Source organism: Apteryx rowi, unplaced genomic scaffold (genome assembly GCF_003343035.1).
Source record: "Apteryx rowi isolate R43461 unplaced genomic scaffold, aptRow1 scaffold_301, whole genome shotgun sequence".
NCBI classification, from domain to species: domain Eukaryota; kingdom Metazoa; phylum Chordata; class Aves; order Apterygiformes; family Apterygidae; genus Apteryx; species Apteryx rowi.
The window spans coordinates 895,444-904,523 of record NW_020449431.1 but is presented as its reverse complement, the minus strand read 5'-3'; the positions used below and the strand labels follow the sequence as shown (position 1 = coordinate 904,523).

Sequence of the window (9,080 nt, the reverse complement as noted above, 5' to 3'; positions counted from 1 at the left end):
CTCCCCCGCCAAAAACACACCGCCTCGCGCACGTTAGCGAGAACAAGTGTGTCCATATCCTGTTGTTGCCGTGCACCGGCTGCACAGAGCCGGGAGGACTCGCGCGTGTGCGGGGAGGGGGCACCCCCTCCCTCCCCCCCAAATCTGTAGTTCAGGCGGGAGCGCGCAACTTGGAGAAAAGCCGTATCCAAACCTCCCTTCCTCGCCTCTCCCTCTCTCCCCACCCCCCGCTCCGCAAAATATGCATACACGTGTATGCGCACTTAACGCCCATCCCGGGAACCCGGAGCCGTCCCCGGCGCGCCCGACCCTCGCGGACCTGCGGCGTGACGGGAGCCGGCCCCGCCGCCGGCCGCACGCACCCGCGCAGCCGGCAGGAGCCATTCCCCACCCTCCTCACATGTCTACCGCAGAGTGAGGCGCACACACCATACACAGGCAGGAACTGAGCACTCAAGCAAAAGACTTTTTCGCCTCTTAAAAAAAAAAAATCTATGAGGGTTTTTTTTTTTAGTATGTGTGTGCAAACTTTCCCCAAAATGGCGGAAATTGGGAGATGATTATATTTTAAATATCTCTCGCACACGATCACACAAAGTGGAGGAGCGACGGAAAATACAAACTCTCTCCGCTGCGCGTTTGCATAGGCCTTCGCACAAGGGGGCTGACTGACTACACGGCACATTCAACCGGTATATCCTGGCAGMCGCCACCTCTCGCCGCTTCCGACTGAAAAAAAAAAAGAGGCAAAAAAAAACCAAAACGGGGCTCTTTTTTTTTTCACACCCCTCTCCGCTGCGCATTGCCCGCACTTCTCTCCTCTGCTTYAGCGTGCGCGGAACAAAGAGCAGGGGCTGGGGAAGGGGGACACTGATCGCGGCAAGCCCCCCCTCCCTCCGTCTCTCTCTCTCGCACACACACACACATGCACACACGCACATTCATGCACACACACACGCCCGCCGCCGCTCCGAGCCCCGGCGGCGGCACCCACATTCACATTGTTCCCAGCGGCGCGGCGGTGCCCCGTAAGTGTCATTAAATGGAGCCAACTGACAAGCTCGTTGGTGGGGCAAGTCTGCAAAATGTCTCTCCCCTTCCCCTCCCCCTCCCTGCGGAACCCCCTCCCCAAAAAAATAGCCGGCACCCCCCCTCCCCCGCCAAAACACACATTTCCACAGCTCCCTCCCCCATATATATATATATGTATATACACATACGTGCGTGCGTGTATAAATATATATACAACATATATATATACATGTACTCCCTTCATGTGTTTGGGAAGAGGAAAAGAAATACGAGGCACCTCTCTCTTTCTTTTGTTCCTCTTTCACACTCATGCACTTATTATTTAGTGCGCTACCCGGTGCCCCAGCCGCTCCCCAGCCACTTGCGAGTCACTTGCCCACTTTCCCCAGCATTAACTTCCATCCTTGCTGCGAGAGGTGGTGGGGGAGAAGCCCCCCTCCTCTTCCCCAGCCCTGTTTCGTAAGGGAGGGAGAGGAGGTGCGTCTCTCCCTTTATCTCTCGCGCTCTCCCTAACTTTCATCTGCACCTAGCGGGGGGGGGGGACCAAAAACCATCACCAGCCTTTCCCATGGCAGCTCCCTAAGCGGGTTGCGGATCAGATCGGAACCAGCCGCTCCTTACCCCCCCAAAATCCTCTCTCTCTTTTTCTCCGTCTCTCGAGTAGTCCTGACAAATATGGTCCAGGGCTGCGGGCACAAGTGAGCATGCGCCCGCCGAGGCAGGGCTGGGGAAAGGGGAAACTGCTGCCGCCGCCGCTACCAAAAAACACACCCGCCAACAACAGCTCCGTCGGAGGTGCAGCATCTCCCCCCGATTTCGTGCCGACGCTGGAGGAATAATAAGGAAGACGTATGCAGCAGCCTCGCGCTTTTTTTTTTTTTTTTTTTTAGGGAGGGGGGATCTATTATTTTTCTCGCAAAAATAATAGGTCGCGCTTTTCGCTCTCAGCGTGAAGGGTCTGCTCATAAGCAGTCCCACCAGGTGAAACCAGCGCGATGGGCACTGGGAGACTGGCGGGGATCCTAAGCACGGCCGTGGGCCCCCATCAATTAAATAAAAACCCTATAGCCCTCAGTACAGTAGAGTATGACAGGTATGCRCCAGTCATTAAAGTGCTGATCTCGCAGGCTGCTTGAGAGAAGAGGACCTTTGCAACTTTCAGTGAGATTTTGCACACTGGTAAGGTCTGAGACCTGACGGAGGCAAGTGCAGAACCAGGCTCATTCTGCACTCGAGAAAAATACGGTTAATTCAGCACTTAAATATTCCTTACAGTGGGCCTCCTCATCTAATTTAAAGCCTAGCCAGTTTACAATTTACAAGTAATTTCATACGTGCCACCTGCCTAAGTTCTTGCTGTTGTTCCTCTGTATTCACAAAGAAAAAAGCTATTTTTAGCAATTATTTTCTTTCACTTCAGAAAATAATAAAAACTGAAGGCCCTTCTTATTTTATGGGATTGACTAGGGTGGACTTCCTTCACCTACAAGGAGGTCTGCTATGCAGAACAACATTAAACAAAATACACAAGGCCTAGCTAGACTGGGCACGAGGGAGGAAGGAGCATTGCAATCAACAGGGTACGCAATACTTTCAACATACATATATAAACACTTGAATATACACTTTATATAAAAAAACACAGAATATAATGTTAATTATGCTAACCATAAATACTTTTTCAGAACAAAGAATATCTCCCTAAGATGATTCTGTCCTTAAGGCAAAAATTAGCAAAGTGAATTTTCAATTGTTAATAGTTTGGTATGTTACTATGTATGTCTTAAAATAACCCTCACATTTTATCTATCTGTTGTTAATCCCAGTGACTGATCAACATCCAAACTTTCCTTTGATTTTATACGCATTGCCTTCTACAATTACAGTGAAAACTTAGGGCCCAAATTATTGGAAAGGAATAATAATAAATATAACCAGGAATAAATATTAGCACTAAATTTTAACAGAAATAAATACATGACAAAAATGCTCACCTACAAAGTCAGAAAAATGAAAATGTTTATTAAAGAGCAAATACAATCATTTTACTATTGCGAATATATTGTATTACAGTAGTATCCCAATGGCTGGGACAGTGTCATACTAGACACACTATAGAGAGAGGCAGTCCTTGTTTGACAGGGGGACTTCCCAGTCTCAGCTTCCATTTACTAAAGTTTTTATTTAAGAATATGTATTAAAATATTTAAGAATCAAACTTGACAACTCTCATTCCTTAAGCCATGCACACGCTCAAATAGTTTAGACGTGACTTTACTTTTACTGTACTGTCTTGAGAATTTCTATTTATTTAAATTTGTTTTTCTTACAACAGTAAAACCAAGCTCATGTGTATGTGTTTGCAGGATTGGTGCCTAAGTGTAAAACATAATAGTTATTTTACAATTAACATTTCTTACGCCCATTCAACTCAAATGTCAGTGCATATAGGCAGCAGTTTCCATCAATGAACATATGTTCCTGACAAACTAATTACAGAAAACAATATTAACCTAATTGTAATAATTAGCAATAACATACATTTAAACTGTTCTAAAACACAGATCCAAAAAATAGTAAAGGATGAGAAAATTCCTACTTTCATACAGTGAAGTCTTAGTTGAGGAAATTTATGGGTTAGAAACAAAGAAGAAACTGCAACTGAAGTCATTCAGTGCTTTTCTGAAAATCATTTCCCAATGTTATTGAAATGTTTTTATGCAGATAGTTGCCAAATAACTAGATTATTCTATTGTAGCATTAAATTAGCTGGGTTCTGCAGAAGGCGTTTAAAGAATGACAGAATTTGGTAGTATTTAAAACACTCTTTAAGACTCTGAACCTGTACTGCTTATTTCTCCAGATGACGTTGAGGTTTTGGGGGAGGGTGTACATAGTCTGTTAGGATGATGCACTTCTAACTAATCTATGCAAAGAATACAAATGATGAGTTATCTGCCATATTTTATTTATGCTTGGAAGGTTTTGTCCCTTTTCCTTCAAAAATCTTGAAGGGAAACGTAAAATTCATAAGAAACTGTTATATTCTAATCCACCTAATCTATTTACAGAAGTCATAGGAGTGTAGCCCCTGACAAAAACTAACTATACAGGTTAAAAAGCTCTTTGAAGGATAGGTATTGGAAGTCAGAACTGAAACCAAGTATCTGAACTGCAGCATAGCTATTTTACTGGATCAGTGGTTTCAAATGGATGGCTCTCTGATTAAAGTAAAAAGACCTGGGAAATTAATAAACATTCTTTCTGTTCTCTATCTCTTCTTCGATCCTTGCCCTAATCGTATTCTGGCAGCTCGTGGTGTGTAATAAACCCATTATTTTGTCAATAAAAATTTATTGAGTAAAAATACATTAAACATTATTTAAATATGCTTGTTGAACATATTTCTGTTACCATTTTATATAACACAAGAATTCCATCTGTATTCCAAAGACAGAGAATTTTGAGCACTTGTTTTCTGTATGTAAGTATGGCGTTTAATATGATTTTGGCAGTATGTTTAATGACAGTTTTTGGAGTAGCTAAATTTGGTCTCTCTGTGAATATTCTTGTAACTCATTGAATAGGTGTTTGTGCTGTAGCCAAATACTGATTATTCTTCTAAGAGCATGTGCATGAACATCCATGCACATGGCTTCCAAATCCAAAATCTTAAATACCATTCAAGATGGTGAAAGGAAAGAAACTTACATTACAGATTAAAATTGCACGTAAGGCTTATACTGTCATCTGATCTAATGGCTCCTCAGCAAATATCTAAAAATGAACTGAGAAAAAGAGGATCGTTATTTACATTTTACCAAATTACTTACAACTTTTGGTGTCTTGATCTTTGGAATGCAGACTAAGATGCCTTAAGATGGCCTCTTTTTACATAAATAGTCAGCACGTGCTTTCTTATTGCCCTTCTTCTAGCAACCCATGCAGCTCATTGTGTGTCCTTTCTCAACAGTGAAACAGTCATCARTCTGCCACACGATTCTTTCCTGACCCAAACCAGGAAGGCTTGAGGATAACCACTGGCAAAAACTTGTTGTATATTATACTATGGAAAACTTTAAGCCAGGAAAATAGAGGTGCCGAAGTTTTAAGAAATTGGGGATAAGGAGGGACAGTGATGTGCCTTGCCTCTCTATTAAGAAAAACAGGCAAACTGCAATGCCTGGCAATTCCAGTTCCGCTGAAAAGTGCTCTCTCCTCTCCATGGCACTTGGTGGCCCCACAGGCATGAAGAAATGAAGACTGGTCCACTATCAACAGAAACCTGATGTGGAAGATTCAAGGACAGTAGGTTGTTTTCTTTACCACTAATCCCAGAATAATTTTCAGTGTTATTCAGAAACCACACTAAAGTGGAGAACTAGTAGTACTTACTATCTCCCAAATCTGAGTGTGTGCCCTGGCCAAATGCCAATCCCATAGCAGAGTGAGACTCAGGCATGCAACAGTCTTTTTCCCTGGGAAGGAAACTTGAGCATGAGTACTCAAAAGAAACTGCAGTGTTCTCCAGCCAGGTTTTAGCCCAATATGCACCTGCACTCACTCTAGATGCAGCCTTGGAGAGCCAGTGTCTAGAGACTAGGAGTTTAAATACATTCTAAAGTAGGTGTTGATTTCATCAAGATTGCAAAGACTGCAAAGATCGCAAAGATTTCTGCTAGTGGTGTTCAAAGAAATTCAAAGGCAGATACAGAAATTATGGAATCATGAGTTCAGAAGTGACACCAGAGCAGTGTTGCCTCTGAAAAGTTTGGGAAGCACTAGATTAGATTAATGAGATATAAAAGCAGAAAAAATCTTTTGCAAGAGTTGGTCAAATGGAAATTAGACCTACAACAGGAATATTGATGAGGACTCTTGAGCCAGGAGAAGGCTGAAGTTAAGAAGCTTGGACACGCAGGTTGGGCATTTAGCAAGGGCTTGAAGAGCTGGCAAAAGCTTGAATCAGTAGAAGGAAGCAGAAGAGAGCAGGTAGACCTGAGGAAGGGATAGTCTAGGGTGGTAGGGAGGAGGGGTACAAAGGTACAGTAAAGAGATTGCACAATTTAGTATAGATGACAGGCCAAAAGAAGTCAGTAAGAATAAAGGTCCTGTGAGAAGGGAATAGGTGGGGAGTAGTAAAAGAGAAACCTAACACAGAGGAGGACAAGTGGTAGGGAAAGGGGCAAATAGAGTGTGTGGGGCAAGAAAGGAAAGGGGGAAGGAAGGGGGGGAACCTGTGTCAGGAAAATCTGTAATAGCAGGAGAATTGTGATCTTTAAAAATGCAGTTTAGGAGATGAGGTTTGAAGGGGCAGTAATGAGCAACATCCTACTTTGGGTGGGGAAGAGGGCGATCACCACAAGGCACTTTTCAGTGTGGAGCTCTGTTCCTGTGTGCTGTTTTCTAAGGTGAGCAGGCACATGCTGCCTATAAGGGCCACTATCGTTTCCCTTTAGCAAAAAGCTTTGCCTCCAGCTATAAGATTACAACTGCTTTGTAGCAGAACACTACACTGGCAAGTCTGTTCACAAGCTGGATACTCAAGACTTGCCATGCAAAAATTAGTAGTCACTTTGAGAACTAAGACTGTATTTTTAAATATGTGCAAGGAAGGAAAGTTGCTGCAGCACAGGAGCAAGCAGCATTCTTTGGTAGAGAAGCTGAATGAGTATGGGTTGCAGCCTGCGGTCCTTACACAGAAAACATTCTGCTGTAATATGCAACAAATGAAGGGGTTATTTTAATAATTGTTGTTAGCTTCTAGATCTACCCCTGCTCCTGAAAAATAGCTAGAAATGAATGGCTCACCCTCTGGGTCTGAGACGTTGGCAAGGGGAGCATTAGCTCTAACTTGCTCTCCGTGGGGAGCAATAGAGTAGTTTTTAGAGCCACATGACTCTAACACACATGACTTAGTGACCCACAACCACATGTGGACGTTTCTAGAAAAATATAAATTGGTCCAGCAGTAGATAAAGAGGATCGTGAATTTTACTTGCACTAGACATAAGATCAGATGACCTTAAGTATACATGCAGATTTTTTTCCTGTTATTTTCAATCCTTTTTACCTAATAGTTTGTTCCAACTAGTAAATAAACTACTCTGTTTTAAAAAGGTATTGATGACGTAAGACAGATTACACCTAAAAGGCAATAAATGGTTGATGTACATGTGATAAATCACAGGTCTTAGTCTAAGTGAACAGATTTCTCCTCAGAGTGGGTAAAGCAAAAGCCTAAACACCAAAAACAGTAGAAGGAAAACAGAAGTGCAGCTAGGCTGTAGCAAACACTGGATTAAGCTTTTTCTGGACATTGATAAGAGGTTTTCCTTACATGGGATTTCAGAGTTAGGGTTTCAGCAAAACAGGTATCCACTGGACCTGCAAAATGTGATTGCAATAAAAGCGATAGAGAAAGCATCATCTGTTAGCTGTTAGACCCAACATCCAAAGTAGAACAACAAGAAGTACTTCCTTTATAACATTTTCCCAGTGATGTCATATGACATGGACAGGCAGCAATAGCATTCCGCTACGCATTAATGCAGCCTGTTTTCAAATTTGAAAACATTGATGGGGCCTGTTTCTGAGACCGACAACGAATGGATTACTCAGAATGAGAGAAATTCATATTCCATTGTCACCAGTCCTGAGTCATCAGACCTTGTGGAGTCTACTCTTACAATTCCCAGGCTGGAAGAGTGCGCATTGTTGCCATATACCTGCTATCATGCATTGAAATATGTGAATGTAAATAATGGCCTCACTTAAGTAAAAGGGAGTTTTCATTCTTGACTTCTAAGCAATGTGTCATTCTATGAAATCAATTTGCCCAAATATCATTTATTATCTAGAAAACAATGAAGAATGTGAACTAGTATTCTTAGAAAAATAATTATTGCCATAGATTTCAAGGTCTGAAAAATGCATTTGAATGGAGAATTCAGTCTCCTGGCTACCAGAACAAAGCAGGTAAGGTATTCTTTTTGCTCCGAGTACAAAACCGTTATGTTAGTAGTAGTAGTTAGCAGTGTGTACAGGCATCATTGTTCCTGCAAGAATCCACTCATTACGTTGGTTTACATTTACAGTTTGCCACAACATGATTTGATTACAGTGTCCAGTGATATGAGAACTGGTGTATACTAAGTGTTCAGGAGGAACTGAACTTTAGTAAAGACACTTTTGCTTAACCAAGTTCAATTTCATATGTTCTGTGGCAAGCTTTACTTAACACTTACATTGAGTACTCCTAGCTTCTTACCCCACACTGAATTCTTTGCAAGCTGAAAAACCTCTGTGGCTTAAATTTTAAAAAGAAGATGTTGTGGCATGTGAAAACCAACCATACAATATTATAATACCATACTAGAAAGCATTATATATCTACCCTAATTTACCTAACATCCAAATATATAAACTGGAAAATTTTAAGTTAAAATTGAAAGACTTTTGCATTTCCAGTGCCCAAATACTATATTTGGGGGTGTTGGCAAATTCTCAGGGAACAGGTAAATTTGTAAGCATCCAAGAAAGCACAGAAGAACTTCAAGATTTTTGGCTAAAAAAGGGCAATGGACTTTTCTGGCACCAAGGAGAAAATATCTTCCCCTTTCATCACTAATCTGGGCAAGCATAGAAGTAACTAGTAATTTCATAAATATTTGATTGCCCTGAAAACGCCATGCATATTCTTATTTTATTCACAAAAGTAATCACATTGACACCTGTGATAATGATGTACAAGGATACCATTATTGCACAGACCTCATGTATTCACAACAGCTAACTTCAGGCATCTCTGTTACATGCAGAATTTGGAGCTGAGGCTTTTTATAAACGTCAGTGAAGTGAAGAACGCTCTCTAGAGTGGGATTCAAACATATAAATGAGAAGTTTATTGCTTTTAATTAACTACACTGTGAATTTAGCTACATGTCTAACATTATAGACTATGTGAATACCTGAACTACAGTTTTCAGTCTAGCAACTTTTGGCAAAATCTGCCTCCTGCATGATGATGATGTTCTCTTTCCATTCAT

At 41.8% G+C, this 9,080-nt stretch overlaps 1 protein-coding gene across 1 annotated transcript in view; it reads right to left on the bottom strand.

The window, feature by feature from the left end:
- Positions 1–1,715, bottom strand: part of L3MBTL3 (L3MBTL3, histone methyl-lysine binding protein) — a 90,644-nt gene extending 88,929 nt beyond the window's left edge. Inside the window, exon 1 of the mRNA XM_026070013.1 lies at positions 1,654–1,715. The gene's annotated coding sequence lies outside the window, so the exon portion shown is untranslated. The remainder of the gene's footprint in view (positions 1–1,653) is intronic.
- Positions 1,716–9,080: the final 7,365 nt, after the last annotated feature.